The 26,189-nt window shown below is 41.2% G+C and overlaps 1 protein-coding gene across 2 annotated transcripts in view; it reads right to left on the bottom strand.

The window, feature by feature from the left end:
- Nucleotides 1–26,189, bottom strand: part of sema4f (sema domain, immunoglobulin domain (Ig), transmembrane domain (TM) and short cytoplasmic domain, (semaphorin) 4F) — a 63,602-nt gene that overhangs the window by 26,209 nt on the left and 11,204 nt on the right. Inside the window, exon 1 of one of the 2 annotated variants that reach the window (XM_049569043.1) lies at nucleotides 611–838. The exons of the other annotated variant lie outside the window; for it this stretch is intronic. The gene's annotated coding sequence lies outside the window, so the exon portion shown is untranslated. Of the gene's footprint in view, nucleotides 1–610; nucleotides 839–26,189 lie in introns of those variants that run through there. 2 annotated transcript variants of the gene reach the window in all.

Raw genomic sequence — 26,189 nt, 5'->3', positions numbered from 1 at the left:
CTATTAGATTCAGACCAGTACACATTGTGGCACAGAGAGATACAAACACACGTACACACTCACACAAATGCACGTTGATACGAGCTGGTTCACTGCAACTACATGTGTGTGCAATGTGCATGTCTGTGTGTGTGCACATGTAACCAACCAGTACAAAGTGCACTATATCCTCTGTGTGATTGGAAAATCCATGCAGCAGCTTTCATTTCAACTGCCGTTCTTTTTGCCTGCACATCTTTATCCGTTTCACACACAACCACGAAGAGACCCCACACATTTCTCATTATAGCTGCAAAAACCACACAGTTCTAGCTAACATCTGCATGTGGTGGCACACACACACACACACACACACACACACACACACACACACACACACACACACACACACACACACAAAGGGCTGATACCACATGCAAGCCCCAAAGCAACAGCTGGTCAGTGTCACATGCCTGTCACTGATGACCCCTTGGGTCGCGAGCCAAAGGTCAGAGTTTACATGCTGTTCAAGCTTGAAGATCAATAGGATCTAAACCCATATGCACACACACTAACACACACACACACTAACACACACACACACACACGGTTCAGTTTAGCTTTTACTTACTTTAAAAACATGCTGCAAACACCAGATCAAAGCCGCAGAGAGCTTTGATTGCGTCAGCATCTAATACATTTAATGTTACCACTTTAATGTTGAAAAAATCAACCAAATGGCACATTTTCAGACTTGACGTCATAATCAAGAGGCTGACCAATACTCCGAAAAACCAAAAAGTATCTCCCTCAGACATCAGTCATGTTGGTTTTAATACAGAAAAACCAAAAAGGTTCCGAGTGAAGGTCTTTAACAGAAACTTCCCCACACAGCATCACCACAGAGTGTGATAAAGCCCAGAAAGACGTAACAGATGACAAGGCAGTCTCATTTTGATAACACCGTTAAGGGGTTTTGACACACAATAAGTTAACTGATGACTAGGAAGGGCAGTGAGTGTGACTGTGTGTGTGTCACAAGAAAAAAATCCCATGACTGGCCTTAAATGTGGTCACAACGGTTTAATATTTAACAGAACCAATTTCCTGTCCATTGCTGACACCGTTACACCTACCCGGTGGCCCAGTACAAGGCTTCTTGTGTGTTTTAACACTCATCCTGTCACACACACACACACACACACACACACACACACACACAGGTTTTTCTCACATTCTCAGTCCCTTTTTTACATACACATAGATTGTCTGTAAGGCCAGAAAAACAGAGAGAGTGAATGGAAACAAGCACCAAGCTAGCAGCTTGTCCATTTGTGGAGCTGATCCTAATAGAGGCTAATAGGGAAAGACTGAGCTAATCTATAATAGATACATCAATTAGCTGCCTGCTGGCCTGGGTGGCTGAGAAGAGGAGAAAAAGAGAGGGATTTGGGACACTGATTTTGTTGACAAATGAGTTCAACAGCTTTTGCATTTCTTGCAACACAACTATTCATGATTGTCTCCCATTCTCTATCTCTGACCTCTCTTCCCACTCCCAACTCTGAGCCTCCTCCACTCCCCTCTCGCTATTTCTGTCCTCCTTACCATGTCATCATTCATGCTCTGAAGCAAGAATCAGAGGTTAAAGGTCAGGTCATTAATGGTGATTTGATTGTTTCCCAGACAGAAGCAAAGAAAAGGAGACAGAGAGGAAAGGAGTGGGGTGTGGAGGTGTCGAAAGCAAGTGGCAAGCGTTGTTTCAACATCACGACACTCATGACCAATGTCAAAAACTTATTAAACTGTGTGACAGCTGAGTCTAGCATTTCAGCATATAGCGAGAGAGGAATGGAAAGACTATGTGTAACATTTTAAATTCAGTGGCACACATCAGTCTTGCACATGTCTCATTAACATTAAAAGAAACCCTAGTGGTCTACCTCCCATCTGGTAAAAAAATATATATCTTCCATCCAGAAAGCCAGCTGGAGAGGCCACCAAGACAGCCGCAGAAACATACAGTCACATACCAGGTGACCCCACATCCTAGATACCACAACCTAACCCCCTAATCACACAAACACACTGCTAAACCTTCTCATGAATGTCTGCTTCCATGGACCACATTGGTTTCCAACATTTCCAACACATGTTGTCTTAGAAACCTATTAACACACAAGAATGTTGATAAACTTTGGATAGTTCAGCGTTATTTAGGTTCTTGCATTCTATAATATCCACGCACAGCAAAGGTTAGATAACTAAAACACTTGGTTAATGTAAGGGAAAGAACAATTAAAACACAAAAGTCATTCGCAGGACAAAACTTTAGTCTCCTTGATGAAAGTCAGACTAAGTCAGTAATTCTAATGAGGAACCAGGACTTGAAAGATGCTTGGAAACACATCGCTTGGGAAATGAACAACACCCTCATCGACTTAAGCCTTGTGAGAGAGAAGAGAGAGCCCTCTACTTTGAATTAGTAAGTGCGAAATTCAATAATTCCTCGAAATACCGAGCAGTAAAAATCGACCTTTGATGATGATGGATGTGTTGAGAAATGACACATCTCCACGCTTCCTCAAAAACTCCCATTGTGTTCATGATGTCTGGGGCTGGGTCTATTCTCGACAACAGAACAAAGTAGCCAGTGTGTTGAACTGAGTTTGGTCACTGACAGAGACCAGAGATCAAAGCATCCAGCATTTAACCACTGGCCACTGACTACCCTGGAGGGGATGCGTGTGTATTTATGAGGGGAGCTGTGTGTATGCCAAAATCCTTCATTCCTGCCACTGGAACAAGTGCCTATGTCAGTGTTAAAGTTTGAATAAAAAGCAGATTAAATAACTCTCAACAGTGTATTAAAAATCTATCATAAAAGCAATAAAAGTAAATCTTTTCTCTCTTCCTCTCCCTGGATTTGGTCCAAGAACAATAGCTGGTGCTCTCCATAGATCCAGCAGGCTCTGCTGAAACTCTGTATCCCAGAATGGCTCATCCTGAGTGGGGAGAGATGCTCTCAGCGCCTGCCTCCTCCCCTGTTTCTCCACTACTCTCTTTTCAGTTTGGTTCCATGTAAAGAACAACGGACGCATTGTCACAGAGACACAAGCGACTCTAAATGCTCTCTGTGTCTGTCTGTAAGTCTCTCCGTCTCACGTTACCAAATGCCTGCCTCTTCCTGTAACCATGAAGTTTGAGCTAAAAACTCACTAGTGCATGTCAGGGCTAAAATCATACAAACACACACCTCACCGTGACGCTGTCAGTGTATTTATATAGAGAGGTTCTACTCGAGTAGTTCTCACCAGACACTGACACAAACATGGCACCCTCTTTGACCTGCGACCCCTCTCTCCATGCAGTCTGATCCTTTCACACACTCTTAGCGCCACAGAAACTGATAACACTGGAATCGGTATCATTGTGTGTGTGTGTGTGTGTGTGTGTGTAGTGGCAGAGGGAGGATGATGACCTTGCAGCTGCACAGAAACCAGTCTCGCCAAACAACATGATGAAAACATGGAAGGTTTCCAAAAAAGAGAGGCGGAAAGACCGAGAATGAGAGAGAGAAAGATGCTTCCTTGAGGAAATTTAAAATCCAGCGCTTCATCTGCTCTTTCCTTCTCTTTCTGGCCGCTATACTTCTTTCCCTCACTACTTGGCTGCTTTATCAAGGTCAGCTAGATCATAGTTTGTTTTGGTGCTCCTTCAAATTGCATTTGTTAACAGTTCACTACCTCTCTCCCTCCGAGTGTGCGCGCAGATTTTGAAGCTATTTAGCATAGGACTGGATCACATGAGAGGACCTCCACAGGGGGGAGAAAGAGAGAGGGAAAAAGGAAAGAGAGGGAGAGGCACGGGGGAATGTGAATAAATAAAGGTACTATAGAGCGTGAAAGGAGGAACAGAGCAAGCGAGAGGGACAGGCAGGAAATGGAGGAGATAGGTAGTGAAAAGCAAAAAAAAAAAAAAAAAAAAAAAGCCATCTGCAGCTGAAAAAGTCTTATGATTCAGCCAAAACGTCTCTTTTTGGTACCAATATGAGCATCTGACAAAATATTGCAATCTAATGAATCCCTGCAATGAAGACTATTAAGAGGCTAAAACTATAACACCATATATTGCTGAGTTATTCTGTTATTTTGTGCATAGAAGTATTTAAAAGATGATCTGAGCTCTGAGCTCTGATTGTGTTTTATTGATGATGTATCATCTTTAATTATGAGAGGTAAGGCCACTGGACACCAGTGAACAGACTCTGCTTTGTTCATTCTGTCCCCAGCATGTAGCCAGGTACTGTAGCTAACGCTAACTAGCCAGCTGCCAGAAGCAAAAACAGCAGGAGCAGCTGAATTAATGTGCAGACTTTCCTGTTTAAAAAGTCTGGACCTCCACATTCTGTTTAGTTGAAGCATCTGGTACCAATGGCATACATATAGACAGAGCAACTGGTGCAGTGTGCCGTACACCAAGGCCCAGAAGCTGTCAGGGGCCCATGTGGGAAGGTGACTTTTTGCCGCTTGTAGAAATCAGACTGTGGTGGTTTGAGTCAAAAGCGAGCTGTTTGATTAGCGTTAATAAATTTGGCACTTCTGCTGGTGTCTGTGCTGCTGATCAAAGGCTGGTTCGTAGGATGGGAGGGTCACCCTTTGGTTCAAAATTAGAGGTAGCTGTTTTGTTGTTTTGTAGCTGTAGTCACTCGAATTCAGCCTGTGTAAACCCCAGGAGGGGTCTGATGCCAGACTGCCCCGACTCCCCGCCGGATCAGCAAATGTTATGTTGCTGCTGTTACACAGGTGAGACCCAGGGCTGCCTACACCCTCCAGCCAAACTGTGAAAATTGCAATTTGTATTTAATCTCCCTGGATGGTTTGCCCAAGTAGTGCCTAAGTCATTTCATGCCAATCTAACCCCTGTGGTGAGTATTCCTGTGTGTGCACATGAGCGTGCGCTTGTGTTCTGACCATTCTGACCAATGCGAGGGCCCAGAAAAAGTATTTGCACCTGGGCCAATTACAATTATGTTACACTGCTCTCTGGCACTGACTGTGTGGGATAACCTGCATTTTAAAGTACATGGTAAAAGCACTTGCATTTGTAAAGCACATTTCTAGTCTTCCGTTTACTTAAGGTGCTTTCACACTACATGTCACATTCACACACACAAACTCATACACTGGTGGCTGAGGCTACCATAGAAGGTGCCACCTGCATCTCAGTTAGCCCACTGAGGACCTGGGGAAGGATGACCCCCTCTCTCACCACAGCCTATACATAAAAATGACAGCCTTGCTGGTTTTGTATTGTTCTTGCTCACCTCTTACACTCTTAACTACACTGTTTGAATTATGTTTTTGTCTTGTTGCATTTTGCAGGAAAAAAGGATTACAATATAATCAAAATTTTTATGGGCTTTTTTATGATTCTGCATGTCCGTATTGACCAAGATGAAAACCTGTTTGGAACCCATAAAAATGTTCTGTTATATTGCGTTGATAGCAATCCTTCTCTCTCTCTTTGAATGGAAAAATAAGGCAAGAACTCACTGACCTGAGACAGAGGGAGAGATGGAAAGTGCAAGGTGGACAGATATAGCAGTGCAGTGAGACTGGGGCCATTTTCTTCACTTTTATAGGAAGGGCTGCAGTGGTTCAGTGTGTGTGTGTCTTAGGTGATGTATGGCAGTGAAGGTCGACAGGTTAAGTGCTCTGCTCTTGTGAAATGGCCGCTGAGGTCCTCTGTGTGTCTGCAGAGCTGATCGCTTTATCCATCCTGCAGGCAACTCTCAGGATCAAGAGACCAAACTGAAAGAGCAGATGGAGCATTCTGCTTCTTTGGTTCAGACATCAATCTATTTAAGTCTCATTTATCTGGAAAAGCTGACCGAAAACACACAAATCCAGGACCAGTATTCATATGGGGAAATAATTACCAATCATCAATAACCACCACATCTATGATGGATGTTGTAGGTGACTGACAGGATGCAAATTGTTTGGTGATGGATGGCAACCAGTTAATGTCTTGTTTAGCTTGGATGAAAAATGTTTTGTTGGATGAAAACATTTCCAAAATGTCAGCTTTCCAGGAAATTAATGAAACACAGCCTCTAATTTGGTTTGACATCAATGCACTTTTGAAATTTAATTTTGAAGTGGATTATCATGAGCGCAAAAGGTTATTAAACTTAGACCTTGTCATGTAATTTCTTAGCTAAAGCAAAAAATAAATGAATAAAAAAGTCATAAGCCAGGAGGCATTTTGGGGATGTAAGATATCCAAGAAAGAAAGGCAGAAAAAAAGCAAAACAAACAAACTTTCATGTCCAAAAGAAAAACAAATATTTGATGAGAATGACTGTGTGTTTGTGTGAATGCCAAGTTATGAATCTCCTACTTCAAATCATTGTCAACCTTGAGCCTGTTGTTGCATTGAATGACCTAAGAGCCACACCTCTTACACACACAGACACACACAGACACACAGTCACGCATACATAAAACATTTGTTAAAAGAGATCAGGGTGTGTGTATGTGTGTGTGATTATGTGTCACAAACAATAGATCACTGCAGAGTCACAAGGGATGAACGTCCTCAAGTGGGTCTATCTCCGACAGTAGGCTTTATTTATTCATTGTCTGCCGTGGTCAAAGGCTCCTGCATCAGTACTATAGACTTCAGACGTGATATTCATCTTCATAAATAGATAATTCAGTGTTTTGTGAAGTCATTTTTTAAGAAGAAATGGGAAAGATATTGCATTAGGCAAAGGGGACAGGTGCAAAGTGATGTGTATCAGCAATGCTGACATGGAGGCCTTTGTGTTTGTGTGTGCGTCAGAATGATCGCTATCGTTAGATACCGAGCTGTCAACCTTCACTCTATGTTTAAAGCTGGAAATGCTGATATGTAACACTTGAGTACCTATGCTGAGCCATCACCATCTGAAGAAGGTAACTTTATACAGGTGAGAAAGCAACACAACACACATCACACAGTGTTATTAGCCATTATCCTCCACATAGAAATGGGTTAGCGGGATCCTGCTACACCTGCTAGTAGGTTGAGAACAACCATTAAATGCTTGTTAGCATCATGAACAGTTTTACTTACACTTTCATTAGCTTTAGGAGCCAATACTAAGTGCTTATATTTATAAAATATCATGGCTTTTATATATATTTAGATATTAAAAAAAATATCATGGCTTAGCATAAATAAGTACATTTCTTACTGAAATAATTAATGTATTTGACGTATATCACATGAAATATGTTACGAAGTAACAGTAAAATAGCTCAACGTTGACTTCTGGTTTCACACAGGTTATGAACACTGGTCTCCTGGGTGAAAGTTCTGTGTTTGTTAGACTCATCCTCCTCCATACATGGGATTTCTTCTTCTTTATACAAACGTTACATCACCTGACTTGCACCCTTGATGCACAACAAAGAACACAGCCATTGAATAGATGATAACGGCGTTCTGAACCTATTAGAAGTCGGTGCAGCAGATTCCTGCTAATAGGGATGTAACAACACGGTTTACACAGATTTTTTGTTCAGTAATGAATTAACAACAAAATATGTCAAGAAAGCATACATCCAGCTTCCCTCTTAAGTGCAGCATATGTTAACCCGAGTCTGTTACAACACCGATACAAAACAGGGTCAGGTAGGAGCTATAGTCACTCTTACTCTCACTTAACGCTAAGAATACACAAAATAGCAACTTAAGTTATACATGAAAATACATAAATGAAGTAATAGTGCTTTTAATTTTAATGTAATAATTAATGCATGTAATAACACAAATTAATTCTGTATGTCCCAAAAAAACAATGCGTAACTATTAATCTTTCCACAGTATTCTGTAACATATAAAATAGTATGGTGACCCAAAAAAATTATGTGTATTCTCAATACGGTTGGATTGATATGATGATGCAAAAAACATCAATATGTATTCTCGTCGTCAAGATACACTTTTATTTTGAAATTCACCATTTCTGTCAAAGCATACCTCCTTGCTAAACATTCAAACAGTGCTCACAGCCTAGCATCAGGCAGACAATGGCAAGCGGCCAAGAAAAAGACAATGAGGATGTTTACTGATATCATCTCATATTGATCACAGGCCCCAGAACCAAATGGAATCAAAACCGCATCATGGCAGACTTTGTAATAGCAGCACATATCGTGTCGTTGTCAATAAAGTCAATATAATATCGTATAGTGATGAAACTTGTGATTTACACCCCCACTTGCTAATCCATATCTTTGAGGCTGATAACCACTAATCACGCCATCTTAATCGACTGATGACATTCGAACCAATTGCCATAAACACATTCTACGCAATTTAAATACAGTGATGAGAGCTAGTGGGCCCTTTGGCACCTCATATCCCAAACACTCACACAGACACACATAGGGACAGTTCGTGCTAAATAAATGATGTGTATTATTTCTACATGGCTGAATCTCCTTGTGCTGATTCACTGCACTGTCAGTGAGCTGGAGCACACACACACACACACACACGCACACATACACACAGCAGGAATCCCAAACATATGGGTAAACACACACATTCTGCGTGCACACACCATTAAGTTCCACTAAAACATTTAACATGACGCATGGTGTTTTCGTGAACTTAAGTCTCTGATGTTAAAGGCAGTTAGAGCATTTTAACACAGAGGGGGAGTGAGGGAGTTAAAGGGTGAGGCAGATTGTTTATATAAAACATTTAAAGTGAGGCAGGATGAGGGGTGAGACGAAGTTCAGCCAGCGAGCCGCCATGGCTCTGCAACTCTCAGGCCTGCTGGAGATTCAGTAGATGATGAATGGCTGTTGGTAAATGTTTTCTTTTTAATTAATTTGAAAACGAGTGAAACTTTGAAAATGTTTTCACGCCAGCTTCTCATGGTTGCAGATAACGGAAAACCAATGGTGGGTAGAGTTACATGGGCTGTTTTTGTGCTGTAATTATCAAGTTTATGCTACAAACTTCCCTGCAGTTGAAAACAGCCTCTAACATGGAGGTACAGTTTGAGCTTGAACTTGACTCTGCAAACAGAGAAGTTTACTGTGAGCTGCACTCTCGTCAGCTTCCTGCTCAAAACACTTGTCACTCAAGTTGATTAAATGTCAACCTGAAATTGCCTCCAGCCAGGAACAGGAAACCAGTATCCCTAAAGCCACTTCAGGTGGTGAAGTGGAAGGGGACAATACTTCTGCGACAAAAAAAAAAAATCAATGCTGACATTGATGTGTTTGTGTACCATGAGCTTAGGTGAGATGGTGCTGCTTTACATTTCATACTGCATTTCTGCAGTTGTTATTTGCATCTATTCTGACTAAAATGGATGCTGCTAACAGCCGAGTGTATATTTCAGTAAACAGGGAACTGAAACTTGAAGTCATTCACATTCAAAATGCAAAGATATACAGCTCAGCAATTCCATCAATCAATAGACAAACATTATCTTTCTCTCCCTCTCTGATTAGCGCCTGACCAGAAATCAATACTCTCCACTGTGGGATGAAGAGAGTAAGGGCTTTTTCATGTACTGCCTTGTGTTCACTGCACATACTCTGCATGCTCTGTCTCCAGTCTTGGATAGATGTTTGTAAGTTGGAGACAAGAATCTGACAGTGAGAGCTGGGAAATACCACCGACACTTAGCTGTTTGTCTCCGATGCCCTTTAGGACGCGCCTGCTTTTGCCTTTTCTGCTACGTGAGATACTGAGGTGACACACACACACACACACATACATTAGACTAAATAAATCCTATATTTGCCTGCAGGCACAAGATAATGTAGGTCTGGCATTTGGAAAATATCAGTTGTTGAGAGGAAGATAGAGGCAAACAGCTACACATATACTGCACTCGCACACACATACACAGGGATGTGTTAAAGGGATGGTGCGTTTCACCTCTAGAGCAGGCATGCTGTATCCCATAAGACTGCATTACCCATAAGCTATTTCCCTCCCCCACACTCAGACCCCGTATACAACCTGATAGCTACGGTATATGCTTATATCTTCCTCTGCATACTTGGCTCTTTGATGGCATACGGCATTTTAAAATAGCGTGTTTTAAAGAGTGCTTCTCCCCAAATACACTTTCTTAGCCTCTGCTGCTGTCAGTTATCTATTTAAATGTTTCCTTGACTAATTATTTCCAGTCTTTCCACCTGCTGTTTTCCCCAAACGATGTTAAACTATCATCAGAGAAACTGCAGATATTTCGCATTAGCAGTCCGTGGTTAAAGGGAATTCTGGCAGACATGACTTGTGTGCTGACGCAATTTGAGTTATATAAATATTATCCTGAATTTATGAGGACCACATGTAAATATGGAGAAAGAGAAGGAAAAACATCTCCCTAATAATAAGGCCTGGTTCTATCTGCAAGGTAATCTGAAAATTTACGAGGCAGGTTACATCAGTTTCAGTCAGGAATGTACACATGCAAGGGCTGCATATTGTTTGAGGTTTAACTTCTCAACACATGAACACAGGCAACCCCACAAGATATCAATCATTTACTTGTCACATGGGATCATACAAGGTACAACTCCAGTGAAATGTTATCCTGTCAGCTCTTTCAACTTGAGCATATTGTAGGCTGTTGCTTTATAACTGCCTGTGTTTCAAGATTGTTCTGGTAATCCATGATTTATGGTTGTGGAATGCTTTAACTTCAGTTTGGGTAGAGATGCTTATCTTGTGTTACAAACTAAATCCACCACAGACTCAGTGAATTCATTGATGTCATCGGTGATGTTGATGGTGGTGTCCACCTCCGCACAGTATATAGTTGTGGCTCACTGCAGGAACAGGACAGCACCTCACATTCACTGTCACACCAGTCTTATTTACCATAAAGAGCACACCTGCTCCACATTTCTTGCCAGAGTCATCTGCTCTGGCACATCGGCATGATGGAAAAGAGTTACCTGGGTGAATTGTGCTGCCCAGGATTTAGTCAAGTTTTGGTGAAACAAAGGATATTACAATTCTTGATATCCCATTGGAAACTGATGCAGCATGGGGGTTGCCCACTTTCTTAATCAACGCCAGTATAATGGCTAGCAGAATGCTAGTTCCGCTGCTGCCCATCTTCTCCATGTTTTCCTTTTTCATTACATTTTAAACCTCACCCTGGCTAGCTAGCAGAAGTCAGCAGGAGAAGAGTTTACAGACTGGTGAGTTGGTTTCATCATCCTGATAAGTTGCAGTCAGCCACATGCCATCACCTTCCAATGCCAACCACAAAAAGCACCACCAACACTTGCAAAATTAACATAAATTTAGCCCAAATGTAACAGAGCTGATGGAGTGGCAACAGGAAATGTCTGCACCTGCATCAAGACAGAATAAAATCTAGTCTAAAATGAGCAAAAATGTGATTTAAAAAGTAACTGCCTGATCAGAGAATAAGCAAAAATACAGAGAATATGACAAGTCTGAAGGCATAGCCCCTAACTCTTACTTGTTAAGTAGAACATAAGGTGTGTGGTGAATAAATGTAGAAGAACATAGTCTTTGTAAAGCTATGTTAATATCAAACCTATACCAGGCTAACAACTACTTTATGATCAATAGAGGTTGCAAATGTTGAAGACAATACAGACTACTTTTCATGCACATTTCTGCTCAGTGTGCATTCATCATGTAAATGTGGCTACACACTAAGATGCTACAGTTACAGTTGATGCACACTACATGTTGCTTACTGTGCACAGGAGTAGAGTTTATTTTCATGGGCTTCGATTAATGTTAATGGAACCCTGACACATACAGATTGAGGGTAGCATCAACAAAGCAACACACACACACAAGAACGAACACTTGAACACAGAGTGTCTGGTCGTTAATCATGTCAGGGGGGTTGCCTCAATCCATTTATCTATCTCCCCACCCCCTTTTCTCTCTCAAAAACACACACACACACCCACAGACATAGTGACAAATTGCTGACATGGGTAAAATATTCCTGCGTCTGGAGATGAGACTCTGAGTCCCACAAGTGCAACCCCCTAACCTGATTTCATATTTCTCCTTCTCTTTCTCTGCTTCTCTCAGGTCACACTCTCGCATGCACACAGTGCGCGCACACACGCACACACATACTGTCTGTGAACTATTTGTGCATGCGCCTGCGTGCATCTTCGTGTGCTGGGGTCTAAAGGTCATTTCCCACGATGCCCCGCAGCTCCGGGCTCCTCTGTGACGTCATCTTCACTCTAGGCGACAAGGGGAAATAAAGAGGCGGGGCTTTCCTTCCTGACCCCATCTCCAATACAATGGAGATACACATATGCATAAACACACACACACACACACACACACACACACACACACACACACACACTGTTTTGGGTAGTGCGGAAAAAGCTCACATGGGTATATGCAAAAGCTGTGTGTAGGTAAATGTGCGTTTGTTTTCAATGCTTTATGAACTCCACTCTACAGTTCATGATGTGAGGGAGAGTCATAAATACCAACAAGCAAACACACCAAGATCTTCAGAAGTTAAGGTTTGGATTAGTTCCACATGCAAAAGGAAGTAAACTAAATCTAAAGAACAGGTGGCATAAGAAAGCAGAAGTTTAAGGTTTTGGTTCAGTTTATTAACCACATCTGTGAAAGCGTCCCAGAACAAAAACACTAACCCATAAGCACTGTCTGACTGAGAGAGTGAGATCCAAAGAAATCACAGCAAAGAGTGCTTTGGTACCAAAAATTGCGACATAAAAATTGGCACGGTTTAAGAAATTTTCGTTTCTTTTTAAGATATCATTACCAACAAATTCAGAGGAAACAGCCTGTGGACATCCTGTAAATTGATCGTCTCAGGTTAAGTGGAAGAAACAAGTTTGGCTGCTCTTTAGCGCAGCCCTTGTGACCTGGCTCGTCTGAGAAATTTAATAATAGTGCAGGAGTGTCAATGTGTGCAAGGTCACGCACTCAAATACACAAATGAAATTCATTAAGCCTCAATGGTTTTTGATTTTACAGATTTTGACAGGACAATGCCCTGTTTTTTTTTTTTTAGAGGCACATCCAGTTCAGTGTCCCAATGCACTGTTGTGTTTCCTGTTGCAAGAAGATGCTGACCACTATAGTTTACAAGACTAAATTAGGCCCTCTTGGGACGAGTACAGCTTCTAGTAATAAGGAGAAAAGAAAGAAAAAGAGAAAAATAGGGTGGAAACACAAATGAACTGTTGATTATGCACCAGAGTCTTACTACAGTAAAAAAGAAAAGTCAAAATGGTTGCAAATTCAGTTTTTATAATCACATTCTCACCCAGAGTTTTACTTTCTGACCAAGTTTTAAGTTGGTTTTTATCAGTAAAATTACAAAATCCCTGATTATCTGCAGAAACGCTAAGTAAGACACATACACACACAAGACAAAGAGAAGATTTAGTGTTACCACATGGCGTTCACTACAAGAGACACACCCCCATACATACATACTGTACACTTGCCTTCAGGCTGTTATGGAGAACCCGTATCCCCAGGTACTATCCTCCCCCTCACTCATTCCTGCCAATCACACACACCTGCAGGACCTGCTCTACAACTGTGTGCGAGTGTCTCAATGCTGTAAAACACTAAAATTGGGTCAGCTGGAGGGGTGGGGGTAGGGGGGTCAATCATCAGCCACAACCTGCCAGCTTGCTGCAGTGCCAAGAAACAAGATAAGGAAGCGAGAGAAAGGAGGAGACAGGCCGTTTATGGTTGTGGTGAAACAGACCTACTGTAGTGTATAATAGCTAACTGCATTAGCCTGAGTCCTTTCCTGGAATGCAACTTTTACAGTGGCAACATCCTCCATGTGTTTCCTTCCAACTGCCTGGTGACTAACAGACATTCTGCAGTTGGATTTGACCTCCTTTTTAAGTGCATCACCCTCATAAACTCTGCTTACACTTTCATGTTCAGCAAGAGTGTGAGATCTGTGATTTATTTCCCATAAATTAGATTAATGTAATTGTTTGCTGCTTTGTTAACATTGGTGGTTGAAGAAAGGCTGTGCCAAGTTACAGGTTTGTTCAATTAATAATGTTGTCAAGGGTGTAAATATACATACAATAAATAAAAACACTGTGATGAAAGCGATTATTGTGCTCTCTATAATATGCATGCACCCTACTTAAAACCACATTTAGTGCCACTGATACTTTATAACATATATTTGCACCACTGTACTTCATTGTCTAATCCCTCATTGATATGCAATTCTAGCTTATGTTAGAAGAATATCATGTCATTGACTGAAATGAACAATTTGATTAAATGATTGTTTTATTATCATTATTTATAAGAAAAGGAAGTGATGTGACACTTCCAAAAGTGAAAATTTCTAGCTGTGAGAGGCTCCTCCATTTCCTTTGTGCATTGCATTGTGGGAGAATCCTTGTCAGCACACTCAAAAATCAAGTTTTTTAGCATGCATATACTGTAACTGCTGAGTATACTTTCTATAGTCATTTTCCTGTGTATACACACCACACACTCAGAGCCTGCTTAGAATTAGTAATGGATTTGGGACATATCTTTAGACTATTGGAGCTTGTTGGGGCTGTAAACAGCCTGAGAGAAAGCCTGTAGACATTACTCAGGGCAGGAAATACAATGACATCCTCCTCTGTGTTGTTACAGAAAGAAATCATTTAATAAAACGTTTGATTTACAGGCACAAAAGTTCACGAAGGTCTCCCTGCTGCTTGTGAATCTAACTGCTGTCAGCGCACTGCTCACAGAAACAACAGATAGGATAGAAGCCATACAGATGAGAACATCAGCATTTTTATTAACTCTGAGCATCTCTCCCTTTTGGTAAATAAAATTGAAACTACATAAAAGCAGGGTACAGCAGAGGATTCTGAAAAGTGAGGGGAAAAGTCCCTCCTGTTCCTGTGAATGTTGCATCCATCCGTTTCTGAGATCACACTAAACTGTCACCTGTTCACTTGATGAAAGTAAATATTTAAACTGTCAAATAACGACTGCTGTAAATTAATTCAAACATATGTGTGTGAATATAGCCACTTTGTTGAAATCATGCATGCTGCAGAGCAGGAAAGCAGGATATTGACCAGCATGACACACGGCTCATTACACTGTTTCCATGCTGTCACTATGGTGCCACAGATCACTGTGTTCCCCCTCCGGTCGGCCCGATGTGTGTACTGCTTCGTTTGCACAAAGACGTGTGAGTCAGCACAGCGCAGCATCACAACACAGGTGATTTTCGTTCCCTTGAGCTTCCTTCTGCAGCAAAACTACAACCCATAACTCCAGATTTGCGAAAGGAACTCACTCAACTGCAGCCGGGTAAGAAAAAAAAAACAAAAAGAGAAGCTGCAGCCAGGACTCTATAAAGTATTGAAAGGATGAGTCTCATTACATCCTCCCTTAGCCCGAGGAGACTCTGTGCTGGAACAAAAACTCTGCAGAGCTGCTGTGTCATTACGTAATCAGCACTAAAGATCAGGCATTCATGTGTGAGGACAGTGTGTGTCAGGGCACGGAGCAGAAACACACACACACACACACACACACAACAAAATGTGTACGTACTTTAAATACATATACAGAACATGTACTAGTGCATGTCTCCCTCACACACACACACAGCAGTGCACTGTGATGATATTAATTGATGTTGACCTTCTGCTGTCAAAGTAAATAACGATGAATCCCCCCCCTTCATGACACTTTCTTCTTCCTCTAAGGAAATAGGTACTTTCTTAAAGTTAAAAATCCCCATCTCTCTTTCTTTTGCCCTCCCTACAGTGTGACTTTCCCCTCAGCCACCTCTCTCTGTCAGTGCAGGCTCCATCCACTGTGTAAGCCAGCAGGGGTGGTCGCCTTCATCTAATAAGCCCCTGTCACACAGATTAATGCCTGCTGATGATAAATCCCCCCCGGAACGGGTTGAACCAACTGTTTGCTTGATTAAACCCAAAGGGAGACACTGAGCAGGTCACACAGCAAGAGAGCGAGATGGAGGGACAGGGTGAGACAGAAAGAGATGGAAAAAACTCCTCTTCTCATCTCTTCTCCTCTTGGGCCACCGTCGATCTACAGGACGTGACAGCCCGTCTTGATGTCCTGTCCTTGTTTCCCATCTTTCTCCTCACTTACCCTCCACTTTCATTTTCTCCCAGTGATGAGTAAATGTCCTCGTAGCCTTACTCTTTCTCTCTCCTTCTACTTTTTCCTCTCACTCTCACTCCATATATGGACAAAAGACAAAAGACTCTTCCTTCTCTCTCTTGCTGTATTCCAAGGTAATAAACAGTATAGCCATATTGAGACTGATCATTTTTGGAGCCAATATATCAAAACAAACTAAAGTATAATTACTGCACTAAATTTATTTGACAGCTTTAACTACTCTAACATTATTACAGATTTAAATACCCAACAATATAAGAAGTAAATAAATTTTGCTCCACCTGTACCAACAACAAAATTAAAGTGCTAACTACATATTAATACATTAATAACAATATAAAATATAACACAGACAGGGGCCATTCTGAATAATAAGTACTCTTACTTTTGGTAATGTAAGAATATTTGGTTGATTATACTTGAATGCAGAACTTTTACCTGTAATGGAGTATTTTCTATTTACTTAAACGGTAACGTTTGTATTTTTCAACCTGGACCCCATTTTCCCATGTTTCTGTTGCTCAGAGACTAATTGGGAACAACAATTTTTGAAACTGGTAAAGTATTGAGCAAGGACGCATTACAGGTCTTACTCGGGCATCTTTAAAATGTCTATTAAGTCCACTAACAGTGCTAATTTTGCCACTGAAAGGATCACTACAGAGATACCTTTTTGTCAAAGAATAAGATCCTTTTGTTTCATCAAAAAAGACCCAAACTCACAATTGCCAAACCCACCAGACTCCATTTAAGAAACAGCGAGTTTAACATGTATAGAGCCAGAACATTTTCACACCTAACTGGGTGATTTATTTCATCCAGACACGATTTGATGATTGTTGGAACAGTGGAAAGACCACTGAGTTTTATTTTGTGTCTGTCGACTCTGAATGAAGTGTGTTTTACGATGGTGAAACCACTTTTTATTTAAATGGAGTCTGGTGGATTTGGTGACAGTGATTTTAGGGCTTTGTTTGGTTAAATGAAAAGGATCTTACTCTTTAACAAAAAGGTCTGTCTCTGTAGAGTTGATTTCCATAATGTTGTCAGACACTTAGAATAATAATCTGAGCCTGTTGGTGTCAAAAACAAGCCTCTTCAATGGATCCAAATTAATGGTGCACAATTGCCTGTGAACATTACACACAGCCTGTTACACCTGCTGTCTTCAGCGCCCTCGCTTGCTTAATACTGGACCAATTTCAAAACTGTTGTCTCCATTATTCACACAAAACACAAGAAAATAGGGTTTAGGGTAAAAAATACTGAAGTTGCCCTTTGAGTAATAGACCGTCTGCTGGCCAACGTTTATATGCTGATACAATGATAAGTTAAAAATCAGCAAATAATATCAGCCATGCCAATGCGCTGATCAGGCTCTTATGAAGAGCCTTAAAAAGTAAAGAATACAACAAACAAACAAACAATGGTGTGTGGGTAAAAGAACAGCATCTGTTCTGCAGTAAGAGGGAAACAACTATTTTAATCTTCTGTACCCCCTGCCTTCATAAGCACTAAAAGGATTCAAATCCTCTTGTTCACTGCAGCAGCTCCACAGCATAAAATCCCTGTTCACCACCCAAACAATCATCTGGCAGGTCTGATTTGTTTTTCTGGGTTTGTGTCGAACACACTTGCATAATGCACAAACACACAGATGAACAAATACTGATGCACACTGAAAAGTGACTGGTGCAAAACAAAACCAGTGGAATTTCAATGGAGCTGCACCACCCTGTCTAGCTCTATTTGTGTATGCATTACAACACACACGCACACGCACGTGGTTACACCTGTATGTGGGAACACACCTGGAGGGAGGACCTTCACAGATCCTTCCTCCAGAAAAAAACAGAAATGAAACGGAGAGACGGTGTTCATTTACAAGTGAAAAACAAAATGGAGGGACTTTAAAAGACTCTTTAAAAAAGGTTTAATTCTTGTGCCTGCCGGGTGTTGTGCGTGTCCATGTGTACATGTGCATACGAGTGTGTATTCATGTGAGTGCTCAGTGTGTGTATGTGAGGTTGAATTTGGGGAGTTTGCTCTAAGCAAAGCAAGATTAATGACCCTTAGCTCACTCCTGGCAAATCTCTGTGTGTGTGTGTGTGTGTGTGTGTGTGTGTGCGCGCGCGCGCGCTTGACCTAACAAGGAAAGCATTGTATGTGCAATGGCTTTTAGCTGCACCTTAACCTGCAGATCAGATTTTGTACGTGTGTGTATGTACAAATGGTAGAGAACTATAATATAATGTAAATTAGCATTTAAAGGGACAGTTCACCCCAAAATCAAGAATACACGTTTCCTCTTACCTGTAGTGCTATTTATTTTTTTGGTGTGAGTTGCTGAGTGTTGGAGATATCGGCCATAGAGATGTCTGCCGTTTTTTACTCCACAATATCAGCATCGGCCCCAAAAATCTGGTGTCAGACAGGCTCTACTGTAAACTGTAACATGCACTTTTAAAGATCAGTACTATCAGTGGAATACTTTCAGTACGTATAAATATACTTGATTTAATGAAATGAGTTTCTGTTGAGCCTGTCTAAAATAAAACTTGGCCTGGCCAACTTCCCCTTCAGTCTACCAAGTTATTTTCATAACATTAGCAGTGCATGTTATTTGACATTTTTATCAGTGCTTGATAGCTGTGGGGCCAATGTAACAGCACTGACTGCCTCACAATGGCCGGGTTGGCCTGCTGACAAGAAATCAGCTAACACACATACAGATAAGCAAAGTCACAAAGACACTGAAAAAAAAACACGTGAACACACTAAAAACTGTGTACAGTTTAAAACATCACAGCTCGTTCATGAACACAAACATACCACATAAGGGTTGAAGTTAAGTCCGTAGTGTGGGCTTACTATGGCTCATTCATGTATCCTTCATAAGGACTATTCACACACTACATCAGAACCCAGCAGCATGCAATTGCTCATCATACAGCTCTTTTGAAGACACAAATACATACTTCACACATGCAATTCAAACTTGTCTAAAGCAATCCACTAAAATAACAGGCGGTAAAAAGGTTAGGAGTGAATAATTGACAAGTCCATTAGCTTTTTCTCTTTCTGTCCCTCGGCTCTGTCTCTGCTAACTACATTTCACTCTGCATTGCTTTCAAGCTTTAGTTTACAACCTCTACAGCTGACATCTGTAGCTTTAGTTTAAAGGCTAAATTCTGTTGGTTTTGGTCACCTGCATGGGTGAGTTGCTCCAGCTGACTGTTTTCCAGTCAAAGAGCTTTTTCTAGGTCTTTATTTATTTAGCAACAGAGTATGTTTTATCATTATGATGTTCTTAGATTATGTTTCTTGTTTCCTGTCGCTGTTTTTACCCATGTCTTTGCAGCATGGATGGAAGCCCAATCCAAATTCTCAACAATGTTGGAAAATAAAGTGAATCTTTAATGCTGTTAAACTGCAGCTGAACTTGCTGTCTGTTCAAAACAGAGCTGTTACACAGAAAGTTATACTTTTTTCTTACATATTTGTACTTTCCGCTTCTGAAATCAACAATAAAATGAGACTAGTGGAGAATTGTTTTAAACTTCCACCTAAAATTTTCAAATAACCTCCAGAATTTTCTGCACCACTGGTACAAAGCATCTGTCTGGAACAGCAATGAGGCAGAAAGGGAAAGAGACAAAAATTGCTCAGAGGCAAGGGTGAATCAGGAGCCACCTTGCCACTAAGCCTTATTCAACAACAACTTACCAACACATCTTTGCAATAAAGTCACAGACTTGTGCCAGTGAATGATGTGCAGTGTGGGATTTTGTTTGGCGCATGACTTTAGATGCTCTGCAAATTATTATGATCATTTTCAATCCCATTATTCACCACAAACATACAGATTTTGGCTGTATAAATAACCTCAACTGGAGCTTCAAATTCAAAGCAATAAATTGTACCTGACATTAAATTATATTTAGCAATGACTGTTCTCTTTCACTGTCGCTCAGAGTGTTCCCCTTTATCTCTGTTGAGCTTCTCAGTTTGAGCTTAAACAATGATGGCATGCAAACGCACTAAACATCCATTATGCAAAGCAGTCAACATGACTAAACTAAACAAACCTGTGGTGTTCAACGTGACATGGAGTACATATAATAAAGAACAGAACCAGTACACAAAACTGCACAGTCAGGAACCAAACTTCAGCCAACCTTCTTAATATTTTAAGAAGGGCAAACTTAATTTTACTGTCCCAGGACAAAAACTAACCTCAATTACTGTCCTTACACAACTTCAGAAGGACTTAAGGCTTGGCTTGCTTTTATTATACTTAAGATTTTAAATGACTTGCAGTTTAAACAAATAACTCTCTCACTACCAGCGTATAATATGCAGTAGCTGAACTGCTAATTTGTCAATTACATCCTTGGTCAACCTTCAGTTGGCCTGTTAGCCTCTCCCCTTTAACTCTTTCCACTATAAATAGTCTTGTAAATGACATTTATAGGGGTTATTAATGGAACTGTGCCTTTAAAACTAAATGAGTGTAGCACTTTGTATGACCTGCTCTTCACCTTCAACTGTCATCACCGCTGACAGAATACATGTGTGAATTTTGTGAGTGTGTTAATGTAAAAAGAGAGCGACTCATGGGCAGGGTTGGAGTCAGCTGATGCTACAAACAGACACCCATATGCTGGAATGCACACACGGGAATATACTGCATGAATGCAAGCAGAGGGTGGGAAAGACATGCAAGCAGGCAAACATGCTAATTTTTCCCAGGGTGTTGGTGCCTGGTATTGGCAGGCAGACTGTGGGAGAAAGGATGATTAAAGTGCAACCTCATGACAGGTTTGACACAAAACCACATAAAGGTTTAAGTGAAGAAAATATATATTTCAAATTCTTACTTTTGGATTTAAATGTAGCCCTTTGACACAAAACAGCATACTAGGATGTGAAATTTTTTTTTTTTTTTCACAGTCTTGCTCAGTTTTTATTACCTATGTCATTTTCCCATGCAAGGACTGACCTCCATTGACTAAAATCACTCACTCTACCTGTTGAAACAGAGGACTGAAGTGTTAAAATTACAGGGCTGTTTTGCAGTTTAAATCCTGTTATACAGCGCAGCACAGTACACGGTGTAGCTCATTATTGTGTATTTGGGGAGATTATTTGCACAGGTAGGTACATAGCAGCTCCCTTGGCTCCACGAATAAGCCATTAATACTGTTAATGATTCATTAACACTGAAAACTTGAGGCAAATAATATAACTGTCTGAGTCTACCAGCTCTGCCAACTGCTGTGTGTTTTCTGACATGTGTGTAACTAGGTCACCTGACTAAGACCGACTTCCTATTCTCACACACACACACACACACACACACACACACACACACACACACACACACACACACTTCCTCAGCTCATAAACACACAGCAGATCCTGCCAACACCATCCTGGTTGCTTTTACAAGAATAAGGACACACATGGACGCGCTCAGGCAATAATAAGCAGTGCATTAACAGCCTTTCCGTGATTCTTAAAGTAGCCACCTACCAAGCACATAATATCATCACAGTATGAACACACAAACACACACAAGCTAACAGTATTTGCAAAGTAATTCACATTAGGTTCCAAACTACAGGCTTATTCCCTCTTAAGCACACACACACACTCATGCACAGTTTGACCTAACCCATATGTTTGGGTGGGATAAGCCCACTTCACCTCTTAGTGTCTTTAATGCATTAAGTCCTCTCTTTTAGTGGCCTATTAGTGCAATAGCCAGGCTCAACACAAACACACCCACACACAAACAGCCCCATTAACAGATTGCTGTCCATTCAATACCTATTAGTTCAGTGGCTGCAGGCCTCCATGATCTAAATTTAAATGGTCGTAGGCATTTGCTCAAACAGCAACTATACAACTATAACAACGTATACTCACAATACGGCTGCAACTAACTAATCATTTCATTATCAACTTATCAAGTGATTGTTTTTCACAAATAATTGGTTATTATTTAGCCTTTAAAATGTCAGAAAATAGTGAAAAAAAGATGAAATATGAAAATATATGAAACTTATATTCAGTTTACTTAACTGAAATGTTTTATTTATTTTAATATAAAAGCTTGTAATTGTGTTAGCAATGTCCATGTGCATGCATCTATACACATTCGAATGCATTTGTACACGTGCCTTTGTAACATGTATCAGTCAGCATGATATTAATCTAATCTGGACAGCCAGGATCTCATTTCCATTTCGGTCCCATGTGGACGAGGGGGCCGTTATGTAAAAGCACTTAAGCTGATGAGATCGCCCAAGACGCTGTGATGTCAGGATGCCATCTGACTGGACACTCTGTGGCATGATGTCACACCGGGGGACTTATAACCTTAAATCATAATTGGATCAGTGTCCTGCAATGGAATAGTTTCACATTGTGTGTGACTTCCATGTCACAATAGATTTAGTGTTTTAAAACCCACTTTTTTAAAGATTGCTAATTGCCTAAGCTTTGATCGGCACTCTCCTCCATTCACACTACGGCTTGGTTAATGTGTTCTTACTGTGATGCCACCGTCTCTGTCTATGTGCTTTGTAATGTCGACATGCTTTCTAGATCAGTGTGATAATGCTTTTAGGAGGCTTTTCCTGCTTAGTGATGTGTGTCACACACACACACACACACACACACATGCACACACACACCCACACATTTTAGGCAGCCTGTCTTTCATTGTAATGTCGAGCTAAAAGATGAAAGTATGGTGTCTGTCTGGCTTTAAAGACCCTCTCCCTCTCTTTCTGTATTCCCCCTGGATGCACACACACGCACAAAATACACATACAGGCTCTGCAGACACCTCAATTATGATAATGTGGATCAGCATTAATGTATCCTTACAACACGGCTGGCTTTCGACAATGTCGTGTGCATGTGTGTGAGTGTGTGTGTCCCAGACAGCGAGAGAGAGGAGGGGCAGCTACTGTATCTCATTTAACACAGGTTACTCCCTCCAGGAAAGCAAAATACCGAGGCCTTCAGCATTTCTCTTTGACACACAAAAAGATAAACACATTCACAAACACCGCTAGAATCAAAGTTCCTCATGAATGAACCAAAGGAAAATATGAACTAACAGGAAGATTAGAAGATTCAGGAAAATGCTAAAGCCAGTGTCTCCTGAGAGAAGGATCAAGTAAGACGAAGAAAGTCAAATGCAAGGATTTTGGTGCTTTATTTCCAAAACACACAGGCCCCAAGGAGATGAACCCACTGTGTGCTTTCCTGTCTGTGTATCTGTGCATCAGCCAGTTTCAACAGTCCAGATGGCCTCGAATTTGGGCAGAAGACACTCAGATTATACAATCTAAATAATGTAAAACATTCAAAATACATCATAATTCACAGACAAAGAATATGCAGCAGTGCAAAAGAGGTCCCACTAACTCAGCAGCTTTTGGAATAGACCTTTTGAATATATAAAGTTTTCAGAAAACATGCAAAATTAGCAAAAAAGGGCACTTTATCAGCTTACACACCTTCTAAAATAAAAACTGTCTTCCACTTGTGGACTGTATGTAGTGCAAGAAGCAGTATCAACAGCATTAGTGTGTTAGAAGTACACAAGGATCATTTGAGAAAACATCTTTCGGTCAGTTCTCAACAACCACTCCTCTTAAAAAATGTGTCTCCCCTCTCTCATCTCCTCTGCAGCTCTGTCATCACAACCCTGCTGTTTCTTCCTCCTCATCTTCCCTCCTTCTTCCTCACCCCCCTCCCGCCTCCTTCCTCCCCCTTTCCCAGACTCCCTCCCACACTGTAATTACCACCTCAGACTCCAATTAAAAGAAACCACAATAAAGGAAGGAGAGGAGGGAGACCGAGGGGCGGTAAGGGAAAGAGAGAGGGGACAACGGAGAGAGAGACAGAGGGGGGAATTTAATGAGAGGTTTGTCCACACACACATTCACACAAAAATACACATATACATACAAACATACACTCCAAAACTAGTAGTGTGTGCAGGTAATACAACATTTTTAAGCCTTTTTAAACCCACTTAATTTAAGAGTAAGGTTTAAAAAAGAATAGGAAGCATGGGCATGTGTGTGAGTGTGTGTATGTGTGTACATCTGCATGTATGTTTAAATGTCTACAAACATCTGCACTTGTGTGTGAGTGTGAGTGAGGGGGGCTGCTGACAGTTTTTCCTTTGTGTTTTGCCCAAGCCTGTTTCCTGCCATTAAGGTTCACAGTGTTACTCTGCTTTCCTTAAAAGCGCGCACGCACACACACACACACACACACACACACACACGCCAAATAAAATTTAAAAAAGGAAAGCAACAGAGGGTCAATATAGAGAGAGAGGATGATATTTTAAAAAAGAGGGAAACTGGAGATCAACAAGTCAGAGACAATATGGAGAGGAAGAGAGGAAACAACACAGTCAATATGTGCCTTTAAAACTGACCAATGCGTGCCTGAGCACACACACACACACACACACACACACACACACACAATATTACCAAAGAAGCCCTCTCTGCAGCGGAAGACACTGACAATCAATAAACACAAAGTAGGAACAGCAGGGTAGCCCTTACTGTCAAGCAGTCTTTGTGTGAGTGTGAGTGTGTGTGCAAGAAAGAAATGGGCCTTGTGGTGGAGTGCCAGCTAAGACTGCCAAAAGACACACACACACACACGCACACAGACAACCAAGAGTGAGAGAGAAGGAGTGCAGAGAGGTGGTTTGATTTACTAGGCTGCCAAACGGAGAATGAGCACAATATACAAAGAGGAAACAGATATCTTGGTTCATTGCGCGCACACACACACACACACACACACACACACACACACACACACACATACACACAGCCTCAGACAACCTTATCAGTTTATCCTTTTTATTTAGAAGGTCCATTACTCAGCTTCTCTTTGAAGACTACTAGTCTCTGTGTGTGTGTGTGTGTGTGTGTGTGTGTGTGTGTGTGTGTGTGTATTCCAGACGGGAGTCGCTGTGCAGACTTTATGACCAGGCGTGTCACCTTGATCACTGCAGTTCTAACTTGCTCTGCATGACACGCCAAACACCCTGTGGTGTGTGTGTTTGGATGATCACTTTACTTTCCCAGCTTCAGTGAACTGTAAATTGACTAAATACCATCTATGGCACATTTCTTTTCTCTCTGGAAACCAGTTGAACCAAAGCCTGTCATGTTTACAATTGTAAACCGGTTCAACCTGATGGTGTACTTCTAGGGAAAGGTAAAATTTCAGAGCAGCTGAGTAGGTGTAATCATCCGTGTGTCCAATATATTTACTCTGTTATGGCCTGAATGATGACATTTATAAAGAGATGGAGGGTGGAGGAAGCCATTTATATTAATTGTCACATAGCAATATGTGACATAGCATAGCATAGCAAGTACAGAACAGGCTTGTGCTTCGCACACTGACTCTTCTCATAATTTGGCACTTCAGAAAACATAAGACTGACCCTTAATGAATTCAGTCTGCTAGAGGGACAATGGGCAGATTGGGGATGTCAACAGCTGACTGTTAATCTGTTAACTGCCAAGATTATTTCTGGCCAGTTACACGTCAGTCTATGAGTTTTATTTGCTAACAGTACTTTTTAGTGTGCCATTCGTTCAGCAATTATCGCTAGTGATGCTGTTTTGACTCAACAGCATTGCTGTGGAAACACTGTACCCACCCTCTGGCCTCCCCCTTGGATGTATCTCTGAGTAAACAGCTCATTTTCAAACTGTAAATCCCCTTTAGCATTGTTGACAGTTATCACCGTTAGCTCTGTTAGCACTGCTAGCAGTGGTAGCACGGCTCGTTGTGCTAACATGGTTAACCATGCTAAAGAGGTTTTGCCGCTCAAATGAAGCCACTTACTCACCAGTCGACCTCAGGGGAGACCGGAGGGTGGGCACCATGTTTCTACACTAGTGGCAATCGCCAAATGAACAGTACCG

This window comes from Epinephelus fuscoguttatus, linkage group LG23 (genome assembly GCF_011397635.1).
Source record: "Epinephelus fuscoguttatus linkage group LG23, E.fuscoguttatus.final_Chr_v1".
In the NCBI taxonomy this organism is placed as follows: Eukaryota; Metazoa; Chordata; class Actinopteri; order Perciformes; family Serranidae; genus Epinephelus; species Epinephelus fuscoguttatus.
Note: the sequence above shows the minus strand (reverse complement) of the source record. Positions and strands in the feature narration are given on the sequence as shown.